This window comes from Girardinichthys multiradiatus, chromosome 3, assembly GCF_021462225.1.
Source record: "Girardinichthys multiradiatus isolate DD_20200921_A chromosome 3, DD_fGirMul_XY1, whole genome shotgun sequence".
NCBI classification, from domain to species: domain Eukaryota; kingdom Metazoa; phylum Chordata; class Actinopteri; order Cyprinodontiformes; family Goodeidae; genus Girardinichthys; species Girardinichthys multiradiatus.
This window is the reverse complement of record NC_061796.1, coordinates 19,200,295-19,220,235: the sequence shown is the minus strand read 5'-3', so window position 1 is coordinate 19,220,235 and position 19,941 is coordinate 19,200,295. Positions and strand designations below refer to the sequence as shown.

The window sequence follows — 19,941 nt, the reverse complement described above, 5'->3', positions numbered from 1 at the left end:
GTAATTCCAGTAATAATCATTTTTGTAAGTACAGTGCCTTTCGAAAGCAGCACATTGTATTAAATCCACGGTTCACAAAAATCATGGGATTACACTGTGGCCTTGTAAGATTAAAAAGTGCAACTCAAAAAGATTATTAGTGACCTGAAACTGCTTGCCATGATAAAACCTTTATACATTTTTTTCACAACAAACCAGAAAAAACAATTGGTGAAAATCCCTGATAAGCTGGTGTGTAATGACAAGTGGGTCTGTCAGGTGTAAGGCTGTCCCAGTTTGTATTCCTGTTTTGTGCCAGTAATCAGAAACATCAATAGTCTTAGCCAGGTTCCAAGGCTGACACTTAACTATATGTGACTTCCCCAGCATCTGTGTAGAGAAACAGCTAGGATTGTACAGTCAAAAGAAACCTGCAGTATAAATTATAAATATCTAATTTATTAATGACCAGATTCATAACACAAAGGCAGAAAATTTGATTGTTTTAGAACTTCTACTCAATTCCATCAAGTGGACCCAATCACGGAGAAAAATGGCAACATTTGTTTAAACATGATTACTATAATATTAATAATGAATTATTTTAAATGGAGTTTGCATGTTCACCCCGGGTATCTGGGGGTTCTTTGCTGGCTGCAGGCAGCCTAACGCAACTTATTATCAGCTGCAAACATCAAGGAGTATGTACATTCTCAAATGGACTCACATTAACAATTACCGTGTTAACTGATTTATAATCATTGTGATGCAGTAAGAACCAAATGCCACGATCAAATTAGAGCTTAGCTACAGCAGCTTTCAAATCCTCGCTGATTAGTATCTGGCCGACAAGAACTGCATTTTCTGCAGCAAAATAAATGTGCCTTTTGAACAAACATACAGCAAGAGTTTTCTATATATTCTATGTTTAACTGTAAATAAAAGTCTAAAACAAGAACAATATCTAACCTTGAATGATGAAACTGTTAAATCTGGACATGTAGCTCAGCTTAAATCTCTGCCTCACAGAAAAACGCTGTTCACAAAAGCTGTCCAGTGTGGTTCAAATCACATGCATCCAGAGCTGTCTTGCAGTCAATATAAAACCAGGTTGAAGCTGAATTTCATATCTCAAACACATGTTAAAAAAAATATCCAGGATAATGTAAACACACCAGTGGATAATGTCTTGCAGAAATTTCCTTTTACTGACTTTGTGACACTGCTCTTTCTGCTTCTGTTCCTACTGAAGAAGCATTTCAAAATAGGAAGTCAAAAGCAATCAACATGTAGGTGCAACCCACCTCTGTTCGTGCAGATGGGGCCGCTTCTACTTTACATCTGATGAAAAGATGTCCAAAATCATAAAAAAAAGTAATACTCTCCTCCCTGACATAGTAAAATCAAACCGTTTTGCTCAAAGCAAAAAAGGAGCAAAGAAAGAACGTTAAAGAAACATAACAGTGTGCCCAAATGACTTAACATTCAGAGAGGATGAAATAAATCTGCGACAGTGATTTCTAATGTACAAGACTGAGTCAAGCAGTTCCGGAGTATCTGGCATGTTTCTCAAAGTGAAAGAAATGCATCCAACTCCCTTGTTCCATGGTACGCTAAAAATTATTTAAATTCCCACGGGAAGCAGACAGTAAAGGTACATGTGCATCATCCAAATCACAGCAGAGCAGCAATGTGACCTGCTTTGTCTCTGTCTGTGCCATCTAAAACAACATAACACACTGCTGGATTAGGATCAATGGCACAGTTTATGATAGTGCTCCAAAGGCTTCTGGGGCAAAGAGAGAGAGAGGTTTTTTGATTTGAAACCACAGTCACATTATCTCCATCTGGCTGCCGACTGAGCAGTGACCTTTCTTCTACTTCCCACCAACCGCATCAGTCGTTAGTGACTAAATTAGGAGTTATCACTTCACACTTAGTGAGCTTGACTTCCTATGATCCTTGAGATAAATAAATAAATAAATACGCTTTATAATAATTCAAAGAGCAGATTTTTAAGCACTGACCTAAAATAAAGAAAATAGAGGAAGAATTTAAGCCCAAACAGTGTATATATGGCAGTGGACCTATTAAGACCTATCTGGTTTGCCCTCAGTTATCAACAGCAACAGTTGAGAACCTTAAACACTGGAGAGATTTAAATGTGATCAGTGGTGGCTTTATAGGCAGATAAACAGGTATTTACATGCAGCTTAACTTCTTGTAGCTTCTTAATGAAATGCATCAACCAAGCTATATGCTTTTTATCCCAACCTTGCTCAAAAGGATTGCTGCAGATCTTTCATAATTTAATTATTTTCAGCCAGTTTGCCCCACTCTTCCACAGAAACAGCTTTAATGTGTTCCATCGTTGCCCAAAAAACACAAACATATAATTCAGAAAATCCTTTCTTGGAAGTGCATATTTGATCAAATTAAATAATGATTAAAAATTAAATAGCAAAACAAATTTAAAAACTGACCATATAAGTGTGTTTTACAAGCGAAGATAAGGATAACAGCACTAAACATACAGCCAGGGCTACTATGGAAAGATTTAGATCAAAGCATATTTGTGTGTTAGGAGGTCCCAAAGTCCAGAAGAAGAAGAAGCATTGACATTTTGGCTGTAACCTGAGAAAGCATTGATAAGTTCCATTTTAACATTTCAATTAACAATATGCAGAAATCTAAGCCATTACTAAATTACTATTCAAGCAAATGACTTTCACAAACACAAGACTGTTGCAAAAAATAAATAATTCCCAAAGTTTGAAGAGAGAAGAAAAAAACATTATGTTGCACAATCTCCGTAAAGATCATTCGTAATGGAAAAGATTTAAATCACAACCCCAGAAAGTGCAGATGTCATGCTCTGTCTTTACAGATTACACACTGTCAGCAAGTACAATTCTATTCACACTAAATGATGACAGTCAAACACGCATTTTATTAATGCTCTATGAAAAGTGAAGCAATAAACAGAGAGCTGGTCATATGCTATTATGTCTGTAAACACAAAACGTAGTGCTTTGTGTGTTCACTTAATTTTGATCTGCTTCATGCTTTATATACTGTAGTATGCATACTGCAAAGCCTATAAGGCTTCTTTTTTAAGAAGAGGCACCGCTAGTACGCTATGTAGGCCAAGCCCCAGCAGAATATGCCATTAGATTAGCTACAAGTCATTACTGTTACATTGCGGCTTGCTCCTCCCCTCCCTACAAAAAAAGGTTAGAGAAGCAGAGCATGTGTACATTTTTTTATCATGCTGCCAAGACCAGCTAGCAGAAAAAAATGCTAAACGCAGCAGGAAAATAATAAAGCAATCACCTATTTGGAGCAGAAAACAGGCAGACAGCACTGGCAATTTCTGAGCAGCATTGTGAAGCCATGTACAACTGAGGTCTTACGTTTACATATGTTCACAATATCATTTACTTTACAAGTAAAGGCATAGGGTAGGTTCTCAACTATAGATGAATGTGGTGTGGGTAACTACTTTGGTTAAAACAACAGCTCTTAACAGCATTAGTAAAACTGACCGTCTGTGTAGATGATTTCCTTGCTAAACTCATGAATACAAACAGGGCCAGACCAAGGTATAAGCATACTTTGAAAGTTGCTTAGGGCCCTCTGCTGGCCTGGGGCCCCCAAGTGGAACTTGATTTTAAACTGAAACTTGAGAAATTAATCAGCTGTATGCATACTAGTAAGTGGTTATAAATAGATCAGCAAGTAAGAGTCTTTTCCATGGTAGGTTTTGATTACATCATTCCTGACTCTTGCTTCCTAAATCCTCTGTTGTTGGCTAATTACTCGTGAGACATGACTGCCATGGAGTATGACTAAGTGATACATCCCTGTTGATTCACTGTAGTCACCTTCTAAACACTTTCTAAAACAAAACTTTACCAAATAGCTCTCTAAATGAATGCTGTGCAACTTTAATGGCACATTGTGTAAATGGAGTGAAACTGATCAATTTAAACACAAATAGAACAGAAATATTTTCAAAGTTAACATTAAAGAACTGAAAGGCAAATGTTTTTTCTTGCTGTTATTGGGTTGCATATGTAATGCTCAGTGCTTGTCAATAATATGTTCTCTAAAGAGAACATATTATTGAATTCCCATTTTATTTCTGTCTCAGACATACATGTAATTTTGCATAGACCCAAACTCCACACATGCATTTATTCTTGGTTCTGCAATGTATGCATTTTTTATTCCAGTGAGCCCAAATTAACTTCTCTGGACTAATCAATGGCTATTTTGTGAATTCATTAGCAGTTCAAACTGACCTGGGCTCTTCACATCTGTCCCATCATTACCTTCCACATCTAAATCATACACACATACATGCCCCCTCTATTTTCTCTTATGTCCTTTGAGTCTGTTATAATCATCAAATAAGATTGTCGCAGCACAATCCTATGTGGCACAGCACCAAGCTGTCTCTTCACCAAATATACAACAAGGCCAAAAGTGTAAATGGGTGTGTCCATTGGAGACTTACTACTTTCAGAAAAAAAAAAATCACTGTTAATGGGTAGAGGGTGTAACATATTTGTTTACACTGGAGCATTGTTTATATGGCTCCAACATGAACATGATCCTAACCTTTATCACCAATAATCAGCCAATGTTCCTGAAATAACTCCAACATAGATGAAGCTCCCTGCAGGACTGTTTCTGCAGGAGCTTGTCAAAAATACCTGGACTAGAAAATATCATTAATAAACATGGGCTTCAGTCTCGGTGTGTTACGTCAGGATGTACAGGATGTAATTTATTTTTCTTTTTTTTTATTTAGGTGTAAACAAACAATTGTAGAAGGGTTGCACGGTGGTGCAGTTGGTAGCACTGTTGCCTTGCAGCAAGAAGGTCCTGGGTTCGATTCCCAGCTGGGGGTCTTTCTGCATGGAGTTTGCATGTTCTCCCTGTGCATGTGTGGGTTCTCACTGGGTATTCTGGCTTCCTCCCACAGTCCAAAGACATGCCAGTTAGGTTAATTGGTCACTCTAAATTGCCCTTAGGTTTGTGCATGGTTGTATGTGTGTTGCCCTGCGATGGACTGGTGACCTGTCCAGGGTGTACCCTGCCTCTTGCCCATAGACTGCTGGAGATAGGCACCAGCTCCCCTGTGACCCACTATGGAATAAGCAGTAGAAAATGACTGACAAACAATTATAGAAGTTTAGGAGTTTCACAATATGTATGATAATTCTATATTCTTTTTAATTTTCGCCTATCCACGATAAATTTTGGCTTGAAGATGACCAGCAAACAAATAGACGGTCATATTAAATAAATAAGAATATTATTGAATAGTTTGTTCAATTCAGTTACTCAATTCAGTAAGTGAAAAAAATGATATAGATCAATTAGACACAGATTGATGTTGTCGCCGCTGCTACAGCCAAGGATAAGGGCAGGCTGCAGCGTGTCATTCAGTCTGCTGAGAAGGTGATTGGCTGCAGTCTACTGTCGCTCCAGGAACTGTACACCTCCAGGACCCTGAAGCGGGCAGGGAAGATTCTGGCTGATCCCTCCCACCCCGGTCACAGACTCTTTGAAACTCTCCCCTCTGGCAGGAGGCTGTGGTCCATCCGGACCAAAATCTCACGCCACAAGAACAGTTTTTTCCCATCTGCCACCAGCCTTGTTAACAAAGCCCGGAAACCACCATGACACTCTCCCTTTCCACCACACCCCCCCTTTTTTTGCTGACAGGACACCTGTAACCTGTAACTCTATGCGTTACATTAACGCTCAGCATGGACTCCTGCTTTACTTGCACAATGATCACCTGCACTGTTGTTTTGCTCTTGCATCTTATACTGCTCTATATTTACTCTCACTCACTTAAAACTGTGCACATATATTTATATTATATTGTAGATATGTTTATACTGTTTAATTTGTACTGTATTGCACCGACTACGCCAAAACAAATTCCTTGTATGTCCAAAAACGTACTTGGCAATAAAGCTTTTCTGATTCTGATTCTGATTCTGATTCTCTGATGTTTTCAAGCCTTTATTTCTGTTAATTATGAGGATTTTCTGCTTGCAGCTAATGAAAACAAAACATTTAAAGTTAGAATATTACATCAGACCAAAAAATTTATATTTTAACACAGAAATGTGAGCTTAATGAAAAGTATTTTCATACCTTCTTAAAGGTTGTTATTTTCAAAAGGTACTTTTAATCTGACAAATGAGCCTCATAGGAACACATATTCTAATTTATTGAATATGACTGCAGTTTTTTTTTTTTCTAAATTACAGGTAGCCAATAGCTTAGATCTAAGTGAAGCTTTTTTTAATATATACTTCAATTTTTCATGCCTCACATTGTTTTAGAATTTTAAATGATAATTCAAGACTTCCTGCATCTCTGTAACTATAAAGCCAAATAAAATATGTGGTTCTGGATTAGACAGTATAAATAGATTTGAAATCGAAAACCCTCAAAAGCATCAGAGTTTATGATACTTGATACAGTTCCACCACACAATGAATTTTTCACTATTACTGGTATGTTGTCTGTACTATGTTGATGCATGAAATCCTTTGTATACTTCATACCTGGCAATTAGAGAAAACTGAGCTCATCGTTGACCAGGTACTATAAAGAATAAAACCGGAATATATAATTCCAGCTTAAGTTTAAAAATCTATGTTGCATTTTCACATTGTCCCGACTGTACTATTGTCTATATGTGGTTCTGCTATGATAAGTAAAAGCTTCCTATTCATCTGATGAAGAAAAACTATGGGAAGAAACTTGTGCCATCAGAAACTGAATTTGAATTGCTCTGATTGAATTTGTATTTGTGTAATTTGACATTAAATGCATTGGTTTGAAAATGAATTTCACTAAACTGAAACAGAATTTTATGGTTTGAAACTGAATTCATTTACTGTTAAAATGTATTTCGTTGTATTAAAAATTCAGTTTGTTTACTTTCACTTTCAGGTCTGTAATTCAATTTCAGTTCCAAAATTCCGTTTTGTGTGTCACACATCCGGGTCCTTGAGGATAGCCACAGATTAATCAAACACAGATTCATCGATTTACGTTTCACATCAGGTTAAACTTCCTTTACGGCATGTTGAGCTGGAGCAGTGCAGCATACATGAGCTTGGCGGATGTCAATCGCCAAGTCAAATGAGCATCTAGAAGAAGTGTCATGTAAACAAATGATGGTCAAACAGTAACACTAATGCTACCTGCAGCTAATAGCTAAACATGCCAGATTAGCATAGTGTGCCGCCGGTGTTACGTCGGTCTGCGTTTCTCTTGCCCTTACCGCGGCGTAACTTCTGTTGCCTAGCAACCGTGTTAACGTGAAGTGCAGAGCTGTGAAGCCGAACAAATGGACCCTGAAGGTTAATAACGCTGCCTTAACTGTAAATAACTACACGGTTTTTATTTCACCTTTTGCATATTGGTGATGGCTTATGATGCTGTTTTGATTTAAAATGTTATTGTTTTATGATCTTGTTCATTATTCAGCCATTTAAAATGTTGAAAATATTGTTTGTGTTCATAGATATAAATCTAACACTAGATAAAATACATTGATGACAAATACCATTTCTTTAATTTATTGATAAAGCTTTCAACAACTTAAACACTTACATATTAACTTTAGGAACAAAGTTTAAATCAGTTTATTTGCAGAGCATAATAACAATAATTATTATTATAATAATAAATAAACCAAACATTAATATTAGATTTCATCTGACTGAATTATAACTGGTTAACTTCCACCCATTGGGGAAACCCAGCGGGATTTTGTAAACAATGTGCCGGGAGTCAGTTCTTCTCTCGGGATCGAATTGAGCTTGCCGTCTCTTGCCGGCTGCTGGGGCAGCGGACGAACTTATCGGCGCATTTGTGCAATTAACTTCCATAAGCAGTTAGAGAAACTAAATGCAAACGAACACTTACTTAACATGCCATAACCCATAATTCAATTCAATTCAAAAATACTTTATTAATCCCAAAGGGAAATTAAATGTTGTTATAGCTCCTATTATGTAGGTTTCTTCAAAGAGCCATTGTAGATGCTGATGGCTGTGGGCAGGAAGGATCTCCTGTAGCGCTCCGTCTTACAGCAGATCTGAAGAAGCCTCTGACTGAAGACACTCTGTTGTTGTACAACAGTCTCATGAAGAGGATGCTCAGAGTTCTCCATAATGTTCTTCATTTTATGAAGAATCCGTCTTTCCACAATGATCTCCAGAGGTTCCAGAGGAGTCCCCAGAACAGAGCCAGCCTTTTTTATCAGCTTGTTCAGTTTTTTTAAGTCCCTGGTTCTGATGCTGCTTCCCCAGCAGATGGTGGCAGAAGAGATCACACTTTCCACAACAGACTTATAGAAGATATGCGGCATCTTGCTGCAAACACCAAAGGACCTAAGCTTCCTCAAGAAGTACAGTCTGCTCTGTCCCTTCTTGTAGATGGCTTCACAGTTGCATCTCCACTCCACTTGTCCAGGTGAACACCGAGATATTTATACTCCTCCACCACCTCCACTTCTTCTCCCATGATAGAAATAGTGTTTGACTTATTCCTGTTTCTCTTAAAATCTACAATCATCTCCTTTGTTTTAGTCACATTCAACATGAGATGATTGTTTCGACACCATGCCACAAAGTGGTCCACCACCTTCCTGTACACAGCTTCTTGTCCATCTCTGATCCACCCCACGACTGCAGAATCATCCGAGTATTTCTGCAGATGACAGGAGTCTGTCTTGTACTGGACGTCTGAGGTGTACAGAGTGAAAAGGAATGGTGAGAGTACAGTCCCCTGTGGTGCTCCTGTGCTGCTGGCTACCTGGTTAGACTCACAACCCTTCAGTCTCACAAACTGTGGTCTGTTTGTCAGGTAGTCTTTAATCCAGGAGATTGTTGAGGCCTCCACCTGAGTCTTCTGGAGTTTCTGACAAAGCAAATCAGGTTGGATTGTATTAAATGCACTGAAGAAATCAAAGAACATGATCCTCACAGTGCTGCTGGCTTTGTCCAGATGACAGTGGGTTTGTTGAAGCAGGTGTATGATGGCATCTTCAACTCCAACTCCACAGTGATAAGCAAACTGAAGGGCGTCCTGATGGTTTACTGTTTGCTTACTCAGGTGGGCCAACAGGAGTCTCTCTAGGACCTTCATGATGTGAGATGTCAGGGCAACAAGTCTATAGTCATTGAGGACTGATGGGTGAGTTTTCTTTGGTACCGGAACAAGACAGGAGGTCAACACTGGAACCTTCTTCTGGGCCAGGCTAAGGTTGAAGAGGTGCTGCAGAATCCCACAGAGCTGCTCTGCACAGGCCTTCAGGACTCTAGGGCTGACATGATCTGGACCTGCAGCCTTATTCCTATTCAGTCTCTCCAGTTGTCTCTTCACTTGACTTCTTGAGACACACAGGTGGAAGGGGGAAGCAAAGGAAGCATCAGCATCTTCTGATATGGTTGATGGCAAACATGTAGAAGGGTCTAGGGCTGAGGTGGAAGATAAAAAATGTGAGGTGTTACTGGACAGCTGTGGGTCCTGTGGGTCAAAGGAGGGTGGGATGTCTGTTTGGCTGTGAGCAGGAGAGGAGTATGCTGAGCTTCTTTCTGAACTGAACCTATTGAAGAATAAGTTCAGTTCATTGGCTCTGTCCAGACGTCCATCGGTCTGATCATCCTTCTGCTTGAAGCCTGTGATCTTCTTCATCCCTGTCCACACATCTCTGATATTGTTTTGCTGGAGCTTGCTCTCCAGCTTCTTCTTGTACACCTCCTTGCTGTCTCTTATCTTGACTTTAAGTTGCTTCTGTAAACTCCTCAATAATTATCTGTCTCCCTCTCTGAAGGCTCTTTTTTTCTTGTTAAGCAGGTCCTTCAGGTCACTGGTGATCCAAGGTTTGTTATTGGGGAAGCATCTCACGGTTCTGGTGGGGATGATGTTATCCACACAGAAGTTTATATAGTCGGTTACACACTCAATCATGGCATTGATGTCCTCTCCATGTGGCTGGCACAGTGCGTCCCAGTCTGTAGCCTCAAAGCAACCTTGCAGAGCTTCTTCAGCTTCCTGTGACCATTTTCTCACAGTCCTCTTTATTACAGGTTGCCTCTGAACAAGGGGCTTATATTTCGAGCAGAGAAAAACAATATTGTGATCTCATTTGCCTAGCGGAGGTCTTGCTGTAGAGATGTATGAGTCCTTGACATTTGCATAAAACAAATCCAATGTTTTGTTTTCTCTGGTAGAGCAGCTGACAAACTGTTGAAACGTTGGAAGTGTAGCAGAGAGTGAAGCATGGTTAAAATCACCAGAAATTGCCACAAAAGCATTGGGGTTTTGTGTCTGTAGCTTAGCAACAACTGAGCTGATGGCATCACATGCAGTGTCGGCAACAGCGGAAGGTGGAACGTAAACTGTTGCCAAAATAACACTGGTGAACTCTCTGGGTAAATAATATGGACGAAAACTTACTGCCAACAGTTCAATATCTGGACTGCAGATATGACACTTCACAGTAACATGTCCTGGATGACAACATCTGTTGTTCACAAATACTGCCAGTCCACCTCCTTTACATTTGCCGCTCCTCTTTAAGTCTCTGTCTGCTCGTATGGTTAAAAAGCCCGGCAGAGAGACGCTGGAGTCGGGGATATGATCCTGCAGCCATGTCTCAGTAAAACACATGATACTGCATGCCCGGTACTCTGGCTGGGTCCTTTGTAGGGCTTGGAGTTCATCCAACTTGTTTCCCAACGATCTCACATTGCCCATCATAATCGACGGAAGAGATGGTTTGAACTTCCTCCTTCTCTCTCTTCTCTTAGCTCCTGCTCTGCATCCACGGCGTCTCCTTTTCAACTCATCAGGGATTTGGGGTTGTAGTTGAAGTATTATTTGAGCTTTTGAGATATTAATCAGCTGCTCCCGGTTGTAAGAAACAACCCCGTTGCCATGGCAATGCATCATAACAAATGTCCAAAAATAGAAAGTATCAAGAAAAATCCTCCAAGCTGCACAGCATCCGACACCGGAGTGGACAGTAGTCCAAAAAAAATCAACTGTATCCACCACAAGAGGAATAGTTCCCAAAAAAGAATAAATCAGAATCAAAAGTAACAGAGCTACTCCAACCTCCTGCCACCTTGAGCGGCGCAATTCTAGAGAAAAAGGTATTTTTACCTATTTTTTACCCATTTTTACCTAAGAGAAGCCCCAACTGATGGTAGCACAACTCATGTATAATTTATTCAGCCAGTATTTATTTAACCTTGTGGTGGTGCTCACAGAAGAACACAGTAAAACACTTAAAAAATATCTTAATCTCAGTCAGATTGAATTAAGAGAATCAACATCAGAGAACACCAGTTTTCTAGTCTTGCCACAGATAATTCTGGGAATTCTACAATTTAGAGTTTCACAAAACGCGTTTCATTTTGTCACGTTTAGACCCATGTAACACACGATTTTAAATATCTCTAAATACATCGCAAGGTAGGAAAAGGAGTGACAGCAGCTGAAGGCTCTGTTTCAAGAGAGACACTGATCTACATTTTTGATTTTCTGCAGCGCAAAAGTAAAAACTAAAGGACAAAGAGCCAATTAACTTTACTAATAGTTGTATAAATGGCAGACAAATGTGGTTAACATAGTGATGGAAGAAAAATGCTGGATAATCCAGAGAGCAAGGAGAGGGTGGCAAATGGTAAAGGAGCAAGAGAGTTCATTTACATAATTGAAAGAAAGTCCAGCTGAGTAAAAGAGAAAAATATCTTCAAAGTCAGCTTTTTCCAGGTCTTAGCTGTCCCTGGAGAACATATCAACTGCTTTCCTGAAACCTAACGGAGTAGTAAACACAAAGAATAGAATGAATATTACACAAGTCTTTCTTTATACCAAACAGCAAACTAAAGAAGTTGAACACTAGATGCTGAAACACTTGAACATCATGCCTCCAGTGTGGTTTGTTAGAAATGAAAATAATAAATATAAATATAAGCATATGTATTAACATGTCATTCATGGTCAGAATGATTTGCCCATTGCTTCAGCTTATGTTTATGCTAACTCAGCATCTGCATTCCAAAGAAAGTGTCTTTTTACAATTTCTTAACTGGGTTCTTCTCTATGCTCTGTGGCAGGAGAAGCCCTGGCATGTTGTTGAGCATCATCGGATCTGACTCATTTGCAACACAAATGAGCCAGACGTTAATTGTACACAGGCAGTGAGACAATGAAGAAGCACAAGATGCCAAATGTTGGTATGGAAGAATGGAAACAATCTCATTGAGAATTAGTTAGAATTAGAGAATTAGTAAAATACTGTTATTGCTACAAAATTACTTGAACATGCCCTGGATATAAGACTGATAATGACAACAGCAAACTAAATGGAGAATAAGAGTGGAAAGAAGAGACCTATAGGGGGAAGACAGCAATAAGAAGTCATGTGTTTAATCTGGAGTCAAACCAAGTAGGGAACACCTCAAACAAAAGAAAACAAATGTAGAAAAAGGTGGTTTGATCAGATGAGACTGATCTTTTCGCCTATATGCAAAATGCTAAAGAAGCCAGAAAACTAACGCTGCACATCACTCTGAACACAGTGCACCTATGGTGACACATGGTCATGGCTTATTCAGATTCAACTTTATTGGCCAAGTTTGTGTGCACAAACAAGAAATTTGATTTAGGTTTCCGTCACTCGCATCATATATCAGCATAAGTTCAAACAACAACCACACTGTACATAAATAAATAAGGACCAGGAACAGTATGTACAAGTGAGCATGTTTCTTTTTTCTTTTCTTTTCGATGTATATTAAGATAGAAGGCAGGTGTGATAGTGCAAATGCTTAGATGTCTCCATCAGATCAATAATCTGGCTGTAAATTGTTCATTCTGTTCAACAGAGAGAAATAAACTGTCTCTGTGGTAGCTGGTTTTTGCCATTTGTGTTCTATAGCGCCTCCCTAAGGGTAAAGGTTTATGTCCAGGATGTGTGGGGTCTGCAGAGATATTAGCTGCCCTTTTCTTGACCCTAGACCTGTACAAGTCCTAGATGGAGTGATGGAGGGAAGGTCAAACCTAATGATCCTCTCTACAGACCTAATTGTTTGTTGCAATTTGGAAGTTTGGAAATGTCCTGCTTTGTAGGTGAAATAAACCACACATACTGTGGGGATACTTTCATCAGCAGGATCAGAGAAGCTGGACATAGTTGTAGGAACATGAAATGGGCAAACTACAGAGCTACCTGTTAGATGCAAAAAAAAGACTGAGAATGAAGTTAATTTTCCACTAGGATAGGGACCTTGGATGTACACCCAGAGCTATGAGGGAATAGTTTAGATTAAATAATATGTGTGCATTAAAATGGCTGAATCAAGGTCCAGACCTAAATCCATTTCAGAATCTCTGGCAAGATGTCAAAATTGATGTTCAGTGTGAGTAACTGAGCTTTTATGCAAAGAAGAATAGGCAAACATTTAGAACTGTAGATGTTCAAAGTAAATATTGATGTAATAAGACTTGCAGCTGTAAAAGTACCAAAGGGTGGTTCTACAAAGTACTGAGGTAGGTGGGGGCCTAATCCAAATCCACCTGTCACAGATTTATTTGTTAAAAAATTTGAATACCCTGTGTCTTATCAATTCCACTTTACAATTATGCATTACTTTGTGGCAGCGTATCACATACAATCTCAAAAAGATACATTGGACTTGTGTGGTTGTAATGCCACATAATTTGATGATATTCATAGTATTGCAAGGCAGTGTTGTATTGAAAAGGAAAAGAAAAGTTTAACTACAAACTGCCTCTGCTGAGAATTCAGTCTTAACCTGTTTAAGTTTTAACATGTTCAGACAGTCTCTTCATAGACGGGAAACAATGAGTTTCAAAATCACTAACTCAGCCGGACACGCTGTAAATTCAAAGTAACAATAACAGTAGAAACTAGTCAGAACTCATATCAACATACCCTGCTGACTATATTTGATCACCAAAGAAAGATTACCAGAGAATGAAATTGAACAGGGCTGCTTATTAATACATTTGCACGGATCAGATCCTTGCCTTCACTGTAAAGCCTTTTTGTAACCACATCTATGTTTACACATAAAACACAATTTTAGAATAGAATAATCCTTTACATGTCCCTCTGTAGGAAAATCTACGTGGATCAGCAGCAAGTCACAGGCAAACTAAGGTACACAGACATACACTAAAGATAAGCAATGATAATAAATAGAAAATATTGCACAACTTAATTCAAGGTACATACTTCGATAAAGGATATAAGTACTTTGTCTAAGTGTTTTAGTGTCTACTGCTTTGCAGTCCAGAAAAGAAAAAGGTTTTAAATTACATTTTATTTCTAAATAGGTGTTACATTTCTACTTATTGGCTTTGACCCAATTAATTCAATGAAAATGTTGTAGTATATTGATTGATAGTATTATCTTCTTGTTATTAGAACAAACCCTGTGCTTTTGAAAAGGTTGCAAGATATGCAAAATGGTATCGAGTACTTTTCTAAGTATCGATATTGAGTAATAAATTATAGCATTATGACATCCCTGGTGGTAACATGAAAAGCTGGTAAACTAGCATAAGAAAAGTTTGATTGCTGTAATAGCAAAAAAGCTTGTTCCACTAAATGCTGAGAAGGGGATCTTCTTGGTAACTTCTTAGTTTAAATTAAATTGAATAATTTTTAAATGTAAATCTGTCAGGAATATTAATAATTTTGGGCTCAACTGTATATAAATAATAATAAAATTAATATTTAAAATACATCACATATATATGAGTGTCAGTTGTGCTGCACGGTGGAGCACTGCTTTCCTTGCAGCAACAAGTCCCTGGGTTTGAATTCCAGCCTGGGGTCTCTCTGCATGGAGTCTGCATGTTTTCTCCATGTACGGTTTCCTCCCATTGTCCAAAAACATGAATGCAAGGTTAAGGTTTTGACCCCCAAAACTTGCCCTTAGGAATAGGTTTGTGACCTGTGTGTCTTTGTGTTGCTCTGTGATCTGTCCAGGGCATACCCCACCACTCGTCCGATGACAGCTGGAGATACCCTGCAAGGACTAGGAAGTATACACGATGGATGGATGGGTCGTTTATGACTGTCTGGCCAGGGTGTGTATTACAATGTTTTAATTATTTGATTAATTATTTGCTTATTGGCACACTGAAGCTAGCCGTTGTGAACTATATTCACAAATAGGAAAATTGGAGGATGAAAAATGTGAGATAAAAAAAATTTGAGTCTGTGAGTGATTATTTGGAACAGCTTTTAGAACAAACACAATACATTTGTATAATGTAATTGCTTAAGAACAATTCAGCAATGAATGCAAGTAATCTTCTGACAAGCCACAGGCCTCATGCTAACAATAAACGGTGACAGGAAAGGCAAAGAAAATGTAACACTACTGTAAAACATTTAATGAGCACTGACACTGAGAAATAACAACACACTTGATGGAAAATGATTCAAAGCAACACACTATCCATGGGGCACAAGTCCATACTTTCTTTTCTTCCTTGGTTATTTAAAAAGCAATATGACATCAGACATCTGTTTGAGTAACAGAAAGGAGGCTTTTTAAGAGGAAAATAGGCCTTCCAGAGACTGGCTTCAAACACAAATTGCCTACAAATGGAGCCACTTGGACTCTCACGAAGGATCCTCACAAGGATACATACAACGAAGAGTTGAACGTCACATTTACTGTGCCGGCTTCTCTTGAATTTGTGTCTAAGTGGAAAAAGAAGATGTTAGGCACCCGGGGCAGTGCTGGAAGAGGTCTCTAATAAGGAAATTGAAAGGTTGTTTTACTGGGAAGACACTGTGGCTACTGTAACTTAAACTTTAATATTATGTTAGGATTTAAGGTCGGACACTTATTCTTCTATACACATGCCTAATAAACCTCTAAGGAAACCATTGTTGTTTTATTAGCATCAAAGGAACCTTAATGTTAATGCTCATGGTCAAACTGGTTGTTTTCCTTCATGAATTTCTGCGTCATCTCTACCCTGCCTCGCTGCTGAGAACAGCTTGTCTGGAGAATGCTACCTGCAACAACATCCCATGCTCTTACAGTGTCTTGTACATGTCTTGTACATTTATTCACACCATTTGAATTTGAGTTTTTCATTGGTCATTTCTGTGATAGACCAGCATTAGGGCATTAATAGGGCATGATGGTAAAGTGAAAGGAAACAATATATAGATTTCAAAGTTTTTACAACAAAAAATCTGAAAAGAGTGGAGTCTATTTCTATTCAGCCTCCCTAAGTTGAAATATCATAGAACCACTTTTTGCTGCAATCACAGCTGCATGTCTTTTGGAGTTTGTATCTACCAGCTTTACACATCTAGAGACTTGTCAAAAAATAAAATGCTTTGCAAAATGGCTCAAATTCAGCCAGACAGAGCCTAAGCAGCAATTTTTAAGTAATCCCACAGATTTGTTAATTGGATTCAGGTCTGGATATTGACTAGGTCATTCTGAAAGATGAGTAAGCTACTAAAATATTTTATATTTGGAGGAGAGTTCCCGCCTCAAGTGGGGCAGTTCAAGAATTCTAGGGTCTTGTTTACAAGCAAGGGCAGAATGGAGCTGGAGATTAACAGACAAATCCGTGCAGCCGCCACTGTAATGCGGAACCTACGCTGGTCTGTTGTGGTAAGCAAGACACGACCAGTCGGTATATGTTGCTACTCTCCCCTATTGTCATGAACTTCGGTCATGACCAAAAGAACGAGATACCGGATACAAGCGACTGAAATAAGCTTCCTCTGCATGATGCTGTTTATGTTCTCCAACAAACCTTTACAGAACAGCTATATTTACACTGGGTTAAATTACACACAGGTGCACTCTATTTGCTAATTAGGTGACTTCTAAAAGCAATTGGTTGCACTTGATTGTATTAAGGAGTATAAGAGTAAATGGGCTGAAAACAAAATTCAGTGGGAGTTTAAAGGAATATTTTACCTTAAACTCCCACTCTCTAATTCTGTTGTCTTGTAGTCTGAAGTTCTAATGTAATTTGATGTGAGAACTAAAGCATATAAGTTCATCTGTTTCTTCCTTTCTTTATCTTTTCTACGTTTTGGATTCTTTGTCCATTTATACATCTCTCTTACTTCTGTCTCTCTCTCTCTGTCTCTCTCTCTCCCACACATGCAGTCATAACAATACCTCTCTTAGACACCCAAGCAATAAACCAGAGCCTCCTACCTTACTGCGCACATCTCCCCTGGTGAGGACAAAACCAATAATGGGCTGGCTTAATTACAGCTGCTGAGTTTCACCACCAACCAGGTATAAACACCAAGGGGGTGCTGAACGTAGGCCAGGTTGAAAGGGGTGTTGAGCAGAGGTGAGGGCTGGTAAAGAACTACCGATTACAGTCTCAGTTTGGCAACGCATACCTAAATCCTCAAGACATTACTTCATAAGCAGTTCAAAGATATGAAAAAAGATGAGGTGGAGGCCTTGAGGCTGGCTGTGAAAATGCAGGCAGAAATAAGGAGTAAAATGTTCTACTCTCCCTAAACTGCTTCAGCTAAGGGACCCTTTAGCCAGGCATTTAACTCTCAGTAGCAACAGGGGAGCAGCTTAGTCAGCTTGATTTTGCATCCACAAGGTTTTAATATGTAACTGTGGGAAAGTACGCCAGATCATTGCTAGAGCATAAAATTTACGCACAATCCATGAGAAAGAAGGGTTTGAAACAAGGTAAAGGCAAACAGATTCCACAGTAAAGTATGACAATATTTAACTACAAACTTTAAACACTATTATAATACATAAATATAATAACAGTATGAAAATGTATCATGATTACTGTCTGTAATTTCATCACGGTTAGTAATAGTCATCATTTCACATAGTCACATACTGACCGTCATCACCACACAAAGAATGCTGTCTGTATTACATATATCAGGTTTAAGGTTTAGTCTTTTTGTTTCAGGGAATTAAAAATAGTTTCCAGATTTGCTAAATAAGCATATCATTTTCAACAATGTGATACTAATTCTAATAATATAAAGAGAATTCTGTAAGGCCAAGGAATCTAACCAAGTTTTATATATCTCTGTTTATGTCTAACATCCTAATTTCTGTCTTCATTGCATCACCCATAGTGCACCTAGCATTAAGATTGTTTGTAGTATTTTTACAAGCAGCAATTTACAAAGTTAAGACATCAACTGTTTTGTTGTTACCTGAGTAAATTGCAAAGTGTTTGATCAAGCTTAAAATATGTCATATGAAGTTTAAAAGCCCAGTACATTTTCCTTAAGGCTTTTATTGTGATGGTTCGCAAGAAGTTGTGTCCAAGTTTATTTGCTATATTGAGACGTCTAATAAATTAGAGGCATGTCAACTTCCTTCGGTGTCTTACTATTATTTTGTCTTTCCTGTCAAATATAAGCAGTTGCATTAGCTTGAATGCTGGTGGTCTAAGAAATCTGACAAACATGACCCTTCTGAAGACCACATACCTCTGGCAAACCATTAACATGTTTAGGTTTAGCCACTGGGCTACTAGTGGCAGTTGGATGCAAAATAGATGACTACTCCTGATGTTTCCTTCTGCGTGTAGTAAAGACAAAAACATCTCCAAAAGCCTCCCTTGCATAGTTGCAAGGTCAATATTACAGTTACAATTAATGCTGTCTGGGTTTGTTGGATGAAATTTCCCTACTTTACTTTCAGTGATTTCCTGCTTGTGTCTACATGGAAGCATCTCAGTTATTATATTTAATGGAGAATTTAAAAAAAACAGATTTTTCCTTATAAATGGTAAAGGGACAAAACTTACATAGTGCTTTTCCAGTTATACAGACCACTCAAAGAACTTTAGACTACGGCCACATTCACCCAATGGCAATCACAAATGCGCACACATTCATACACTTCAAGGTAGGCACATTGAGGTTAAGTGTCTTGCCCAGGGGCACATTGAAATGTACCAGGAGGAAGCTGGAATCGAACTCACAACTTTCTGATTGCAAGACAAATCTTCTTCCTTTTTTTTCATGGCAATCCTTAAAAACAGTAACTGTTTTGTTCCTAGAGGACATGTTAATATAGTGCCCAGAGTAAAGGAGTCAAGGGAAGAAAAGTAGCAAAGTTCCTGGGTCCAGCTGTTTATATATCTGGAATCTAATTCCTTCTTCTTTGTCTCATTTTTTTTCCCTTTACTCTTGTTTCCTCCTCCTCTCTCCTCTAATTATATGTCATAAGAATATGAATATGGGAGCTGCAGAGGTTTGGCGAGCCGCAGTCCACTGCATCTTCCTTGGATTCATCTCAGTCTCCATGGTAACCTATGCTGGGATGTCCTTGTCTCTTCCCAATACTTTTGTTTTAAATTTTGTTTCTTCCCTGCTAACCTCTATTATTCGCAATTACACAATGCTTTACATCAGTGGAGAGCAATGGAGTTCTAAGGCAAAACTCAGAATGGTAAATGTGTTTACATGACAGGTTGATACAGTGATGGGTACCTACAAAGTGCTTCTCAGAGTGTGATCACGTTAATGTGTAGTTTTGTATTTCTATAATTGGTTATATTAAAGAAATGCTAACAAGTTTATGCTCCAAATACACAAGTTTTTTTTCTGTACTGTACAAGTTTACAGGTAATGTGCAAGTAGTAAAAGTGTAGTACAAGTTTACAAGTAGTACTTGTACTGTATACAATATAAGTCTTGCAAACAAGATAAAGTTAGTAAAATACTGAGTCTCACGAATCAAACTCAAGATTGTAAGATATGTTTCCAACCATTGAACATCAGGCATAATGGTGTTATATTACATGCAAGACTGTGCTTCATATCTTGCATGTAATATGATGGTTTTATATTACATGCAAGATATGAAGCACAGTTAATATTTTGCA

The 19,941-nt window shown here is 38.5% G+C and overlaps 1 protein-coding gene and 1 long non-coding RNA gene across 10 annotated transcripts in view; one reads left to right on the top strand and one right to left on the bottom strand.

The window, feature by feature from the left end:
- Nucleotides 1-19,941, bottom strand: part of rims2a (regulating synaptic membrane exocytosis 2a) — a 201,449-nt gene that overhangs the window by 103,739 nt on the left and 77,769 nt on the right. The gene's annotated exons all lie outside the window — the stretch shown is intronic.
- Nucleotides 7,334-19,564, top strand: LOC124865395. 2 transcript variants are annotated; one of them, XR_007037571.1, is made up of 3 exons: nt 7,334-7,376; nt 15,053-15,153; nt 19,284-19,564. It is a non-coding gene; the product is annotated as an uncharacterized LOC124865395 (long non-coding RNA). The 2 variants fall into 2 exon arrangements; XR_007037572.1 differs by having other exon boundaries at nt 7,355-7,397.